Source organism: Ictidomys tridecemlineatus, chromosome 13 (genome assembly GCF_052094955.1).
Source record: "Ictidomys tridecemlineatus isolate mIctTri1 chromosome 13, mIctTri1.hap1, whole genome shotgun sequence".
Classification (NCBI taxonomy): Eukaryota; Metazoa; Chordata; class Mammalia; order Rodentia; family Sciuridae; genus Ictidomys; species Ictidomys tridecemlineatus.
In genome coordinates this window covers 20,200,919-20,217,409 of record NC_135489.1, presented here as the reverse complement: position 1 = coordinate 20,217,409, position 16,491 = coordinate 20,200,919, and positions in this window count along the sequence as shown.

Below are 16,491 nucleotides of genomic sequence, written 5' to 3'. Positions count from 1 at the left end.
GGATGTCTTTAATCAGCTTTGTATTGTTGTAACCAAAAAAGCTTGTAAGAACTTGGAGGAAGAAAAGTTTATTTTGGTTCACCATTTCAGAGGTTCAGTTCATGATCTGCCAACACCATTGTTCTGGGCCTGAGGTGAAGCAGAATATCATGCAGAAGGGAGTGGTAGAGGAAAGCTATTCAAGACATGACAGCCAGGAAACACAGAGAGCTCTGCTCACCAAGGACCAAACAAACTCCAAAGTCATCCAGGCACACCCTACCTGCCTACAGTAACAGTGACACCACCCCCCCAGGGAATCTGTCAGGGGATCAATCCACTGATTAGGTTACAACTCTCATACTCTACACTTCACCTCTGAAAACTCTTGCATTGTTTCACACATGAGCATTTGGGGAACACCAAGGACGAAGAAAGAATAAGACTTCTAAAGCACAAGAAGTAAAAATCAAGAATCAATAAATGGGATGGAATCAAACTGAAAAGCTTCCTCACAAAGGAAACTATCAATGTGAAGAGAGCCTAGAGAATGGGAGAAAATCTTTGCCACCTGCACCTCAGAGCATTAATCTGATATATAATTCTTCATATCTCCTAAACTAACACCAAGAAAAAATAACCCAATCAATAAATGGACAAAGGAACTGAACAGGCACTTCACAGAAGAAATACGATAGGTCAACAAGTACATGAAAAAATGTTCAACATCTCTAGCAATTAGAGAAATGCAAATTAGAAGGATTCCCAGGGTAGTTCTAACTCCATTCAGAATGGCAAGTATCAAGAATACAAGTAACAATAAATGTTGGCGAGGATGTGGGGGAAAAGGTACACTCATACATTACTGGAGGACTGCAAATTGGTGCAACCTCTATGGAAGGAAGTATGGAGATTTCTCAGAATACTTGAAATGAAACCACCATTTGACCCAGTTATCCCACTCCTCAGCATATACCCAAAGGATTTAAAATCAGCATAGTATAGTGAATCAGCCACATCAATGTTTATAGCAGCCCAATTTACAATAACCAAGCTGTGAAACCAACTTAGGTACCCTTCCACAGATGAATGGATAAAGAAAATGTGCTATATACACACAATGGAATATTACTTCATAAAGAATGAAATTATGGGGGCTGGGGATGTGGCTCAAGCGGTAGCGCGCTCGCCTAGCTTGCGTGCAGCCCGGGTTCGATCCTCAGCAGCACCACATACCAACAAAGATGTTGTGTCCGCCGAGAACTAAGAAAAAATAAATAAATGTTAAAATTCTCTCTCTCTGTCCCCCTCTCTCTCTCACTCTCTTTAAAAAAAAAAAAAGAATGAAATTATGGCATTTGCTGGTAAATGAATGGAGCTGGAGACTATCATGCTAAGCAAAATAAGCCAATCCCAAAAAACCAAAGGCTGAATGTTCTCTGATATATGAATGCTAACCCATAGTAAGGGGAGGGAAGGAAGAATAGAAGTTCATTGGATTAGATAAAGGGGAATGAAAGGAAAACAGTAAACGAATTGGACATAGCTTTCCTGTGTTCATATATGAATACATCAATATAACTCCATATGTACAACCACAAAAATGGGGAGTTACACTCCATGTGTGTGAAATATGTCAAAATATACTGTTACGTATATTTTAAAATTGAACACTATTCTTTAAGAAACATTTTCAAAGATGTCACTTCATTCTGAGTATCTGTCTAGCCAACAATCTGAGGCTCTGTCAACATAAAGGAAAAAAATCAGATATTAAGGGATAAATAAAATTTCTGTCACGCAAAAAAATGCTATTAAAATTTCTGTTTAGGAAAGCTTGTGATAAACTTCTGAGAGGTGTATAATGGTCATACCATGTGTATAATGCAAAAAGCCCCGAGCCAAAAATGGGCAGAGGAGACCTAAATCTAGTCACTGATACCCTGTCCACACACTGTATCCCAGCAAAGGCCATGTCTTCTTAGTCACTTTTCCTGGGACAAAGACTCACTGGACATAGCAAGGCTTTGTGCCCATAGGGCACATCTCCAAAAGTCACTTCATCCTACTTCCTCTATCCCTACAGGCATCATTCCCTAGTTTTCAGGTGCTACAAGTTACACTTCAGCTCACCTTTTTGGAATGACACAATTGGATCCATAGCAGTATCTGCATCATATGCTGGGCCATGAAGTAAACTGTACACCTCACTGTCAGCCACCAAAGCTCACTATTTCACTACCTCCAATTTCTTGCTTTTCTGAGAACAGAACAAGCGCACTCCCAAGGCAGGGTCTTTGCACTTGCCACAACCTTGGCCTACAGGTCTCCCTCCTGTTTAGCCGTGTGACTTATTCCCGCCATTTATCTGGATTGCTGCTCAAGGGTCACAGCTCAGAATTTTCCCGTCTACCTTAGATAGAATCTTCTATTACTCTATCCTTTGATCCAGTTCCTTTTCTTCAGAACCTATAGTTTCCTAATACTATTTTATAACCGTATTTATTCTTTTGCCCTCCAGGACAACACAAGCACCACCGGTGTAGGCCTCTCAACGGGAGATTCTCAAATCCATGCTAAATGTAAGAACTACATCAGTTGTAGAAATAAAGACCAAGTGAGTAAGAACAAGGAAAAGCTATGTTCTGAGCTTGCTCTGGTGAGAAGCACCACTTGCGTTTGGCAGACACTCAAAGGCAGGGAGACTGGGAAGAAAACTTTGTAGTTTGTCTTAATCCGTTTCCTCCTGCTATAACAGAATAATAAAGATATGGTAATGTATCTTAAAAAATTTAGTTGTCCACAGTTCTGGAGGTTGAGAAGTCCAGGAGCATTGTGCAGGCCTCTGCTCAGCACTGATTAAGGGCCTTCTTTCTGCATCCTAATATGGCAGAGGGAATCACATGGCAAGATAGAGCAAGTGTGCCCTTTTCTTATAAAGCCACTCATGCTATCAAGGGGCCCCACCTTCAGTTTTTCTAATCTTGATTACATCCCCAAACCCCACTTCCAACTATAGTTAATGAATTGGGGTATTAAGTTTCCAACACATACATTGGTGGGGTGGGGTACGTATTCAAGCCCTATCACAGTGGGAAGAGAGAAAGCTTCAGGTACGTCCTGACTGGGGCCCGTCAATATGGTAACTACAGGCAGGCTCTCAGTGGGTATTTCCATGTGATTGTCTAGGGGTACAAAAACAACTGGCTCCCTATGGTTGCTCCTAAATTGGAAACAGGGACAGAAATTAATATAGATGTGAGTAATCAAGTGCTGAGAGCCATAGCTAAGTAAGAATGACACATGGCAATTTCCTTGTCAGCCTACCCCATGTTGCTTAGAGGGAGGACTCTCCATTGTGGAAATGGGCTTGCCTTGGTCCCAGGTCATTTGCAGTGACATTGCATGTATGTTTGAGTAAGGTGACCCTGCTCAAGGACCAGGGTGGATCCTGCTGGATTAGGGAGAGTCCAGGTTTAGGGTGTATCCTGCTGGGAATAGGGAGTATCCCACTCCTTGGATTTAGGGCGGTTCCAGGTTTAAGGTGGACCCTGCTGGGAATAGGGCGTATCCTGCTGCCTCAGGCACCCGCCCACTCCTTGAGTTCCCATGGGATTCAGAGAGTATTTTGGGATGCAGAGTCAGGTGGATTTTGCCCCAGAAAGTGCGTGTAGAGTGCCGGTGTGAGTTCAGGAATAAAGAATTGCTGTTTGAATCTACAAGGCTGTGAGTGGCTCACGATTTTGTGCCCAGCCAGACTGCGGCAATCAAGTGTTGGCCATCTTGGGTTTATTGTTAGAGGTTATTGCTTGGCTTCTTAGACCCATTTATAAAGATGGTATGACTTCCTACGAGTCTTCAATAGAAAATAGGTGGGTTTCCCAAGCTGGTGGATATAAATAATGGGGTGGGTTCATAATGATCTGACTATTGTCCACTGTATATTCAGTTTCTTACTATAAAAAGAAATAAGGTTGTAAATGCATAGCAAAAGAATTTGCAGATACTGGTAGCTGGTTGGGCTGCACCTGGCATTAGAGCTTAAGAGCACTCACTATAGATATTGTAAAAATAGACTATTTCTCTTTTTCATCTAAGTCCATATTCTTCACTTTAGAAAAATCTGAGTACAGTCAAGCAAAGGCAATTGCAAGCCATATCCTTATTTTATATTCACAAAATCTGGTGAAATTGTTTACTTAGCCACCTGCCTTCCCTCCCCCGCCCCATTTTTCTGAAAATAAATGCAAAAATGTGCTAAATCCTATTTTCAAAATTTCAGTTGATGTCTTCCAAGTGAACTTCTGGAAAATCTCTCATTTTCAACTGAAACATGAAAAACTAACTTTTCCATTTGACATTTATTCAACCAGTATGTATTGAGTGACTAATATGTTCCAGACATTTTCTTCCCTAAAAAGTGAGGCAAATGTCACCATTGAAAGAGTGTAGTGAATTCAAATTGAATTAAAGCTTGGCTTGAAAGCTCTGCTTTTCCAGGGACACACTCCCATCTTGTGGAGATGTAATATGCTCACTGAACAACATTCACATTCACGTTGCGTTTTCACAACTACAGATGCCACATGGACTGAAACATCGTTGACTGGGAAATCCCAGTAACCAAATTCCTCCATTACTATTTTTACTATTGTCACTGAGGATAGTACTCAACAAGGAAAATAACATATTAAGATCTCTACATGATCTACATGCTTCAGATATTTTCTGAACACCACATTGGCTTTCCTTTTTACTGTTGATATATGTCACTGACTTGCACACAGCTTCTCGTAGGCCTCAGTGGATCGCATAATTATTAGCATCTGTACATCAGTTAATAGTCAACGACCATATTTGTGTCCCTATTGCTCAGGTGAGTACCTAACACACAGAAGATGTTCAATGTCAGAAAGAACAGCAAAAACCCCAAGGCATAACTTGGATCCAAATGTATTTAATTCATTTCTAATAGTTATGTACAGTAGCCCAGGACATAGTGCTTCTTAAAAATAATCTCTCAATTTAGAGAGAAAAAGGTAGACAAATAATGATGTTCAAACCAGAAATATTACAGAGAGGTGCTACAGACAATAAGTTCTGCCAGTTCAGAGGGGTGACAAATTATTTCCTGTGGGTTGATTTTAAAAGGCCTCACATTTCAGATTCATTTGAGAATATACCCTAAACCATTTGCAAAGAGATTAATATAGCATATATCAAGTCCTCACCATAACAGATAGTTATTCTGTTAGGAAAAAATCATGGTCCTTACATAAAGGTACTTAATAAACTGTTAAATATCTGGCTACCTATTGATAGAATTACTCAAAGTATGTCACAAAAATATAGCACTCATGCTTATATAAAATTCTTCGTTATCATACAGCAGGCATTCAATACACATTTAGAGGTAGAGTTTCACCTACTCATGTGGAATTCACTGGAAGTTGTGCATTTCTGGTAGTCGTTCCTCATATTAGGTAGGTTTTTGGAACCTAAGGACCTTTGCCTCCACAACTGTCCCTAAACTACATCTATGCCCTTTGATGGTAGATGAGTATTTTTTAAAATAACTACTGTAATGAGTATTTGTGCAGTTACTTTATATCCTCCTCACATTCTCTGTAAAGCGAGAACCACTTCTCCCATCATACACGCAAAGAAAGGAAATTCAGAGGCTGAATGTTCCCAAGTTAAGTATGTAGGAAGTCTCAGGATATAAACCCTACCCATTGCTCTTTGCACAATCCAAAGCCACCTTCAAGCCTACGTGATTTCCTCAAGCTTTTCCATTAATTGCCAGACTAATTAGCACTTTGATCTTAGGAGAAGTCACTTCAACCCACTGTGCTTCAGTGTATTCAACTATAATAAAGGAAAAAAGTTATACCTACCTGGCCTACTTTGGAAGTTGCTTTAAAGGCAAAAATCAGATGCCAAATGCATAAGTATATTGTTTAAAAGCATGGACTCTGGAGTCAGCTGCTTGCATGTAAATGCTATATGAAAAGTTATTAACTGTACCGCCCCAGATTGTTTAATCTTTCAATTTCTGTTGCTTCATCTACAACATAATAAGGATTCCTACCTCCTCAGAATGCTGATTATTTAATTTACATAAAGTGTTCGTGGGAGTACACATAACATTATCTGCAAATGTAACTGCAATTGTTATTAATATACACACCTAGAAGCATTAAGACTTTATGTGACATAATTATCATTATTGCTTCAAAGGCAAGTTAGTAGGGTTCTTCCTGACCATACTTTAGGTTTTACTGTTTTACCCATTTAGCTCTTCCTAAATAGTTCTAAAAATATAAAATAGTTTTAAAATACTGGGAACTCAAGTCAATAGGCAAACTCTCAAAACTCTGTATCTGTCAGAATTTCCACAGAAACAGATAATATACTTAGTCCCTTCATCAGAACTGAACACTATCTGCAAAGTGTAGGCAGAGTTGGCAGAATCCCAACGATGAAGCACCAGGGCTTGCAGACTGCAGGCGTGATTTCCCTCCACCTGAAGGAAGGTGTAGATGATGCTCTTACCCGACCTGAACAGACTCAGGCCCACCTAACGATGTCACTGCCTATGACAGCAGTGAGCTCACTCAATAGAGGCCCAGCCTGTCATCTCTTCCTGGTGCTGTCCATTGGTCACACCCACCTGGAAATTAGAGGCTGTTAAGGCTTGGATGTGAGGTGTCCCCCAAAAGCTCACACGTGAGAATGCAAGGAGGTTTGGAGGAGAAATGATTGGGTTACAGCCTTAGCATGATCTGAAAAAGGCAATTTCTGATGGGATTAACTGGGTGGTAACTAGAGGCAGGTGGGGTACAACTAGAGGAAGTGGTTCACTGGGGGCATGGCTTTGGGACACACATTTGTATCTGGCAAGTGGAGACCTCTCTCTACTTTCTGATCATCATGTGAGCCGCTTCCCTCTGCCACACTCTTCTGCCATGATGTCCTGCCTCACCCTCAGGCTCCAAGGAATGGAGCTGGCCTTCTATGGACTAAGAAACCGGGAGCCCTCAAACTTTTCCTACTCTACAGTTGTTCCGGTTGGGTCTTTTAATCACAGCAATGGAAAAGCTGAATGAAACGGAGGCTAACAAGCCAGGGACACAGCCGTGAAGGGTAGGCCTCTCGGAGCCAATTCAGGAGACAGGGGAGAACAGAAGTGAGTAGCAAATGAAAAAAGGCCAGTACATAGTCCTCACTGACATCTAAAAATAGCAGCCATCTCCTGTAGTGTGGCAACTAGTGCTGACTTTGTTGACTGAAACACAATGGCCTAAATTCAAGCCCTTGGTCTACCACTTTCTGTCTGGGGACCCTTGACAAGTTACTTACCCTCTCTGTGCTTTGGTTTCCTCATCTGTAGAATTAGGATAACAGAACATTTATCCTCTGGGGTTGTTGTGGGAATTAAGGTACCATCTTTATAGGGTTCAGACCAGTGCGAGGTATTTAACACTGAATAAAAATGTTAGCTAATACTATTATCCTTTGTTGTGGGGTGAGATTATAGATATTCGTAGAGAACTGTGTAATGCATCAGTGAACTCTGGGTAACAGGAAAAGTATATGATTTTTAAATGCCTCAGACACAAGGAAAACACACGGGCACCCATTGTTTTAGGGTGCAAGGTGGATTTAGTCTGCATAAACACAACCCCAATGTCAGCTCATCATCAAGATTCGCACTGAAGAACTTCCATGATTGTGAACTTCCTGAACTGCAGCCTGAGCTTATCTGATCAAGGAGTCAGAATCGTCAAAGAGTCTGCCTTCACGGGTGTGCCCTCAGGAAGTCCACCCAACAGGAACACGCGGCAGCACGCGCCCCCGCCTCCTATTCTTCCTTCTGAAGCACCAGATGTGACATTTCCCAAATGGGATTCAACTTGCTATTTTCCTTTTCTTCAGGCCCAAATTGCTTTATTACAAGTTTTGCAGATGGTGTCAAGGTCCCTGTCAGCAAGACCAGATGGAATTTGTAGCTGGTAAACAACAGCAGAGATGTAAGGTCCCCAAAAGTCACTGGATGTTGTCATCATATGCCATCTCAGACTCCAAACACCGCAGGCGCGGCCGTCATGCGGTCTGCAGGACATCACAAATCCAGAAACACAAGCACACTTGGTGGGAGGTGGTTTGTTTTTTTTTTAAAGTAGGAAAGATAAAACGAGGATAATTACGGGAAAAGGAGAATGAATGAACTCCTTAGACAGCCAACAAGTGAGGATAAAAGCAGCAAAAATATTTGCCAATAGAAATGCAGGTGGATGTCAAAAGTGCAAATTTAAATCATGTCAAGATTCTTAGACTAAGAAAACACCCCGTACTGTTTTCTCAACACCCTGACCTCAGATTCATGGATTGGCCGCATCTCACCACAGGGATCCCTGCATCCCGAGTCTCATTCACCCCAGCTCCTCCCACCCAAGTGGGAGCCTCCACCAGGAAATGCTCCTTTCAATCAAACCTCACTGTCTAACCTTGAGCCTGGGAGGGGGGCGTTTCCTCTCATCATTAATCACTGTTGCCGGAGGAAGTGTGTGGGTGCCGAGGGCTTATATTTAGTTTGATTCAGATTATGATCATCTCAAATTTATAGAGCTCGAGATCTGAGAAGCTTTACAATCATCATCCCATTGAATTCTCACAAATGCCATGTAAAGTGAATAGAGCCAATTTGGGGTTTTTCATCTTGCCCGCAAGACAGCTAAGGATCAGTTGAAGTTAATGAAACTCAGAATGATCACTGTGACTGTTTCCAATATATAAAAATGTTAAAGAGAAAATGTGTAGAAAAGTTAAGCCGGGTACTACCCAGGGGGGTAAAATGCTCCCCCAGCTGTTCAAGGCCCGTGAAGCTGAATACCAGAGTAGACACACCACGGAAATTTAGTTGTTTGGGGAGGCTATCATTTGATCAAAACAGCCTGTCGGCTTGAGCCGACTGTGAATTCAGGCAACACCCAAGGGTCCTGAGACTGCTTATTAACAGAATAGGGAAAGGCCCAAAGGAGGGGTTTCTCTGCCCCAGAAGCTGAATGAATAGAGCAGAGATTAAAGCAGATCCAGTGCCTGCCGAGATCAAAAATCTCAAGACTGCAGGGTTGAGCTGCGAAAAGCAGGCGGGGTGGGGTGGGGGAGGGGTGGGGGAGGGGTGCGGACAGGACACTTAATGTGAGGTATCTGACCAAATCCAGACACTCAGACATGGTTTCCCAGCCTTTGTCACTAAGAAGTGAAAGAGGACCAGGAGGGAAGACAGTTTAGCATGGTATAAGGTGACCCACTTCCCATCTAAGAAGGTGAATGGGTGGGTGAGTGCCTCCCATTACCCCTTTCAAGATGGAGTGGGGTCTCCTAAACATCCCACCACTAAATTAGAGCTTGAGATGAGTTGAAGTTGGCCAAGTTATTCAGGTAGAGCAGGGATAAGGGTTCAGGAGAAAGATGGTAGGTCAAAGAAAGGAAATGACAAGGGACAACTTCAGTTCTATGGGTTTCACTATCAAGGCATGCACCTCGTTGTGGATGAAGTGGTCACTACAATAGCTTAAGCTATTTGGCCAATATCCCCCACAAGGACCACCTTCTGGCAGCTCTGGCTGTGTCATTTGTGGGTCCTAATGCAAAAATCAAAGTGTGGGACCCTAGGCTGAGGCAGGAATTCAGTCTCCCCTTTTCATGGGTCTATTACCCCATCACACTGTAGAAGGACAAGTTCCATTTCCTGCCAGGATGCACTTAGTAGATGCCTCTAATCTAAGTGCTAAGTCACCCACTAAAAGTGCCATAGCCCTGCCAGTCAAAAAAAGGGATAAATGTCTGCTTGTTCTCAGAACTCGGTAGACCATGTCCCCAACCTGAACCTTCCCAGACTCACACTTCCACAGCCCCCCATCCACACCCACACCCCAACCCACATACAGTCACCACCCCAGGCAGAAGGCAGCACCAGTAACAGGGCAAGGGCAGGATAAGAAGGCCAGATGGGCCCAGGACATGAAGGGGTAAGGAAGGGCAGTGGAGGATCCACCCCATGGAACTGAAGAGGCTGCAAGATGTGGGCTTGTGAAGGGCTCAAGGCTCTGAGCCCCTGGCACATGTTCAGTTTCCCCATTAGGCTTCATTTCCAAAACCCAATTTCAAAGGTAAAATTATAAAGAATTTTAACATGGTACCCCAAGAGCATTAAACCCTACTCTTGGTTCCTTGCGAGTTCAGGCCCCGTATAACCGCCCCGTATAACTCCACTGGTCACATGTCCACAAAGCCCGACCTTCCTGCTAGCAAGCAGTCAGCAGCAACGGGTCACAGCGTGGATTGTCCACAATGGGAACTGAGTTAGGAAAAAAAAGGTCACACTTTAGTCATAAAGGGACCTTCTCAAAGGAGGTTGCCTTGAGAATCCTCAAGAAAGACTATCTGCCCAAGAGAGCTGCCATGCAGATGCTTGCCTTTCTTCTGAGGGAATCCATGGGTGGGCAATGGATGAGCTGAAACCACAAACAGGGGATGAAACTTGCCACCTCCGTCTAAAACTGTTCACATAGTGGAACAGTAATTGCAGACACCATGCCTAGGACACTCCATTCTCTACCTACAGATTCTTCAGATGATGGGTCCTTTTATCACCTTGACCCCACAGGGAGACACTCAGGACAGGGAAGCTGGGAAAAGGTGGACTGTACTCCTACCTCCCCGCAGTTGTCCATTCATTGCTGGGTTTAGAAAGAGGTGGTAGGAAGTAGGGAAGGCCCGAGAGGAATGTGGTTGAGGCACCTCAAAGATCAGGAAAGTTTTAGGAACCAAAATGAGATCGCTTTAATTTCCAAAGTAAATGCAAGATGAAGAAATCAACTCAAAATGTCATCAAGGGAGTAGCTACCCTGCAGTAAATAAAAACTCAAAGACACAATCCAATCGTGGAAAATAAAGTCATTGCATGTTCCATAGCAAAAGTGGAAACTGCTCGATCAGAATGGTTACAGCCTGCTTCATCTCAGTTATTGCTCCAAGAAAGATTTTGCACTTCTGGGTTTTTGTTTAAGAAAAAAAAAAGTTCTCTCTGCATATAATTTATTCCTCTCCTTGAGATTTCAGAACACACCCATCACCATGTGATTTCCAAGCCAAAAATAGATGACCTGTGTCTCCTGGAATAGGAACGCTTGGGCAATTTTCAAATGACTCCCTGTTACCAGTCTTTGAAACAACTTCAGAAGTTTCCTAATTATTTGGTTAAATTAATTCTAAGGCAAGCTGTGCCCTCATTCAGAATATGATTTAATTAGATGTTCTCATATTAGGCTTGGAGAGAAATGTAGGTTACAGGTAAACTTACTTTGGGATAGATTGGTACCTGGAGGAGTTATCCAGTCCAAGTCACATAAAGGTTATGTCTTGGCAAGAGCACACTATTATGACTGCTTGACAGATCAGTCCAGTGAAATAAACTGTGAATCACCTTAATATCCTGAATACCCCAGTCTATCATGACAACTGGTACAAAGAACAGTTTCCACATCATGGAAACAAAGCAGACGTTCATGCCTTCAAGTTTGAGTTTGGTGGAAAATACAGATTTTTGAATCTGGCCTGAAACTTATTTGGTCCTTTTCAATACCATTTTGAACTAGAATGGCAGCAAGGAGATCAATCTTTTGGATAAATGTAACCAGAGCTCAGCAAACTCTAGACTACAGGTCAAATCCTACCCAGCTGTTTTTTTTTTTTTAATAAACTTTCATTGGAACACTGTCACACCCATTTATTCTGTACTATTTTGACTGGGCTGTTTTTGCATTTTGGTGGCAGAGTCGAGTAATTGCACAGAGACCACTGGACCTCAAAGTCAGAAACAAATCTGATCCGGTTTTCTACAGAAGTTGGCTTCACTAACAGCGGGGCAGGTCTGGGGGTCTATCATGGCCTACACCAGAGAGAAACTTTGGAATTCTGGAATTCTCTTATATTTCCCTTCAGCTTCATTTCACAGTATCTTATCCTCTTGACAATAATGAAAGTAGTAGTCATCATATTGCTTTAGGACTGTCCACAGAATTGTTCTTACAGTTCCTACTGGTATTTCTGGAAGTTGCCTGCTTGCTATTCCATTCCCAAATGCAGAGTTTAGAATAGACCAAATATAAGGAACCTTCTAGCTTTGAAATGTTGGTGATCCGGCAATGAGAACATTTCATCTGAAGAGGTATTTTAACAGCCAACTGTCAAATTTCTTTAAGAGCCCACTTTTTATACAGGGTGAGCAACTCTCACCTGAACATCCAAAATGCTCCAAAATCCACAACTGTTTAGGCTCTAGTATGGTACCAGAAGATGAAAATTCCACACCTGATCTTATGTGACACTCAGTTAAAACACAGCTACACCAAAACTATTGTATAAGACTACTTTCTGGGCATATGTGCAAAGTACACATGATGTAACCGATGTGATTCTGCAACTTGTATTTGGGGTAAATAATGGGAGTTCATAACCCACTTGAATCAAATGTATGGAAGATGATATGTCATGAGCTTTGTAATGTTTTGAACAAATAAAAAAAAAAGTACACATGAATCGTAAGTGAATTCTATTTGGACTTGGGTCACCTCCCCAAGATATCTCATTATATATATGTAAGTATTCCAAAAATCCAAAGATTAAAGAAGTAAAAATTCAAACACTTCTGTTCCCTGGCATTTGAGATAAAGGATACTCACCCCACAGTGGACATTACTGGCCATCTCACCTTTCAACCTCCTTTGTAACAGTGCTACCTGGTGTTGGCCCCCTCTCTCTGATAAATGCTTCAAGGGCAGCTAACCTATTAGCACTCCAGGGAGTGAACTTGACCTTCTAGTCAATCCTAGTTGTACCTCGCGCTTTGCCAGTTATCTGACTAGGATGTGTCACGAATTCCAGCCAAAGAGATTTTGGGAGAAGACAGTTGTGGCGTGGAAGGAAGTACTCCAAGGTCAAGCTTTCTTGATCTTGAAACGAGAACCTTTCTCTAGCCATCATTAAGACTAGATGCATTACTGGAACCCCCACCGTTATCTACGAGCAGCTCCAGGATGAGGGCACTTCAAGGAGAGGAAGCCGGTTCAAGAGGGCATGGGAAGCCTACCCAACCTCTGAATTTTTTGTTATTTGAGAAAATAAATGTTCTTACTGTTTAGGCCAGTTTTATTTTTTATTGTTAGCTACTGAAAAACACACGATACCCAGGTGAAATGTGGAGCCAAGCGAAAGGCAGATTTTAGTGGTGTTAAGGATGATTATAATCCTGGTGAAAATTATTTCCAAAGATAGTAGTAACTAAACAGCAACACCATTTCCTAAAATACACTTCTCTTCATTACTATATGACCAGTGCTGTCCGGTGGATGCTGAATGACAAACTTGAACATTTCAGTCAAAAACAATTTGCAAGTATTCTTGGAATGCTTGTGGTCTGAATGCCTGTGCCCCCTATTCATGTGAAACCTAGTCACCCATGTGATGACAGGCCTCTGGGAGGTGTGACATCATGAAGATGGAGCGCTTATGAACTGGATTAGTGCCCTAGAGAGCTACCCAGCTTCTTCCACCCTGTGAGGGCACAGTGGAAAGGCAGAATCAACAAACCAGAAATCCTTCTGCCAGCACCTGACTTCTGGACTTCCCATTCTCTAGAATCATGAGAAATGAATGTTATTTAAAAGCTACTCCGATTATGGGAATTGTAATAGCAACCAGAGCAGAATAAAACAAAATACACCCAAAACAAAAATATTTTCAGAAAACAAACTTTCCCAGTAGCTATTTTAACATGGCAAACATCTATAACTTGGTACCCCTCAAGTCTTTCATAAACCTTATTTATGTCTGTAATACTAATGAAACCCCAATCGGATAACGTTTTGAAGACGTTAAGAGAGAATATAAAGGAGCAGTTTTATAAATATAAAGATGGTCAACATGTGAGAAGCAAAGACTCCCACTGTCCCACTGTCTGGAGGAAGTGTAAGGAGCACCCGGTCCCACTTCCTCAACTTTAGATGCACCAGTAAAAGGGCTCACTTCTTGCCAAGGCAGAACATGACAGCTGAACACCATACACCTGTGAGATGCTTTCCAAATATCCCAACAAGTTCCAGATGAAAACACCCCCTCACCCCTGCAACTCAATTTGCCAAAGGGTTGGGGGGGGGGAAATCGGCATCGTTTTTTAGTTACAACTGGGCAGAGATACAGTTGGGAAAGATTATCGCATTTTAAGTCCATTTCACCATCTCTCTGAACAAGCCAAACTGACAGAACCCATTATAAAGCAACTTCATTTCCAACTTTCTCTGTACCTTACAGTGTACAATTTGCAAGTATTCTTGGAATGCTTGTGGTCTGAATGCCTGTGCCCCCTATTCATATGAAACCTAGTCACCAATGTGACTTTTGTCTGCTACAGACAAAAACATAAGTTGAGCTCTCTGGGTATGCTCAAGTCATACAAAAGGCCAATGGTCACCTGAAGTTATAAAAGCAGTTTTCATGTGTCATGAAGATCTTCAGTGACCTCTCAAACAAACCTTTGTCCTGATGGAAAGTTGGAGCTTCTTACCTCCTTTACCTGTGTCTGCAGCAAATGGAAAGTGAGCCAGCAGGGTACTGTCTGCTCTCCTTTTCTATTCTGTCCTGGGCTTCCTCTCCCCACTCCTCAACCCTACAATGGCAGGTCCCAACTCCTCCAGAGTGAAAGGAGAGGGAGGGAGGGAGGAAAGGAACCAGCGAAGCTCCAACCTGACGGATGCCGTCATAGGTGGTCATCAATTCTGTCCAAGGCGGGACTCAGGTTAGCGTTCTAAGTGGTCCCTTACAACTGGGAGTGGGGAGTCGCCTGTGACTTTAGGAAACAAAGGAAGAATAACACCTTCCCAAAAATTTCACTTTGACTTGTTTCCCCCCCATGAGATCACATCCACAGCCCTCTCCACTGACATGACCCCCCCCAGGCCCCAAGTTATCCCCAGATATCCAGTCCCCATCCTTACATCATAGCCTGCCTGTGAGCAGGGTGATGGAAAGTCATGACTCCTCCACCCCACACTCATCACAATAGGAACTATTTTAAAAATAAGTAAAATAAACAGAAAATAAGTGCTGGGGAGCAGCAGGTAGAGAAAATGGAACCCTTGGCCACTCTAAGTGCGAGTGTAATGATGCAGCCACTTTGGAAAACAAAGACTCCCCCCCCCCAAAAAAAAATAAAAAATAAACAGATGATTCAGCAATTGTTTTCTGGTACACAAAGGAAGTGAAAACAGACTCAGATATTTGCACACTCATGTTCATAGCATCATACACAATAGCTAAAATGGTAGAAGCAAACCAAATGTCCCTCAGCAGATGAATGAACAAACAACCTAGTGTATACGTATACAATGGAATATTATCTAGTCTTAAAAAAGGGAGGAAACTGTGACACGTTACAGTTAGAACCTTGAGGACGCTGTGCTAAGTGAAATAAGCCAGCCACAGAAAGATAAATATTGTATGAATCTACTTATGAGGTACCTATAGAACAGACAAATTTATAAAACAACTTAGAATGATGGTTGCTAGGAGTTGAGGGATGGGATAATGGAGAATTGTTTAATGGGTACAAGGTTTCAGTCTAAGAAAAACAAAGTTCTGGAGATGGGTGGTGGTACCCATTATACAGCAAAGCACATGTACTTTAATCCTCTGAATGGTACACTTTTTTAAGATGATGAATTGTATATTATGTGGATTTTACTACAATTAAAAAAATAGGATCACAATTCCTTCTGCAACCATCTTTTTTGACAATATGTCTATTACAACTTTAGGTAAAAAGTCATGCTGACCTTCTACCACATATTCACTGGCCACAAGCACATTCCAATTTCAGAAATATTAAGATGTGAAAAAGTGATTTACCTTAGAATGAGCAAGATTTTGAAATTGGAGTTTTCAGGCAAATCAGCCACAACTCTAGAAATGTTACTAAACCTTGGTGGCCAGCTTACTCCTGAGCCTATTACCTCATAATTGTTTTAGCAGAGTAGAAGACATTTTACCTTGAATGCATTTTCCAAGCTCCAACTCTCACCAGGCTGATTTAGAAAATTAACTTGTCTCTCTGGAGTCACTTCTGAATTAAAATTAATGTTCCAAGTCTCTTTGACCCACACCCAATCACTCATACACACAAGAGAGAAGAGTTTTATGCTGTAGAAATACTTCCACACTCAGAATTTAAAATAGCATTACCGCAACATTTCCAATTACAGAAAACTTACCACCAGGAAAAAAAAAAAGAATAATTGGATGCTTATCCTGCAACAATATTTTGGGCTGATTTAAAATCATTGAATCTCATTATTTTTACCCTTGTCCTAAAGTATAATAGGAGGTGCCAATACAACAAGAGGAAATCCTTGAGAGGAAAATGGTAAATCATTCATATTATGACAGGGA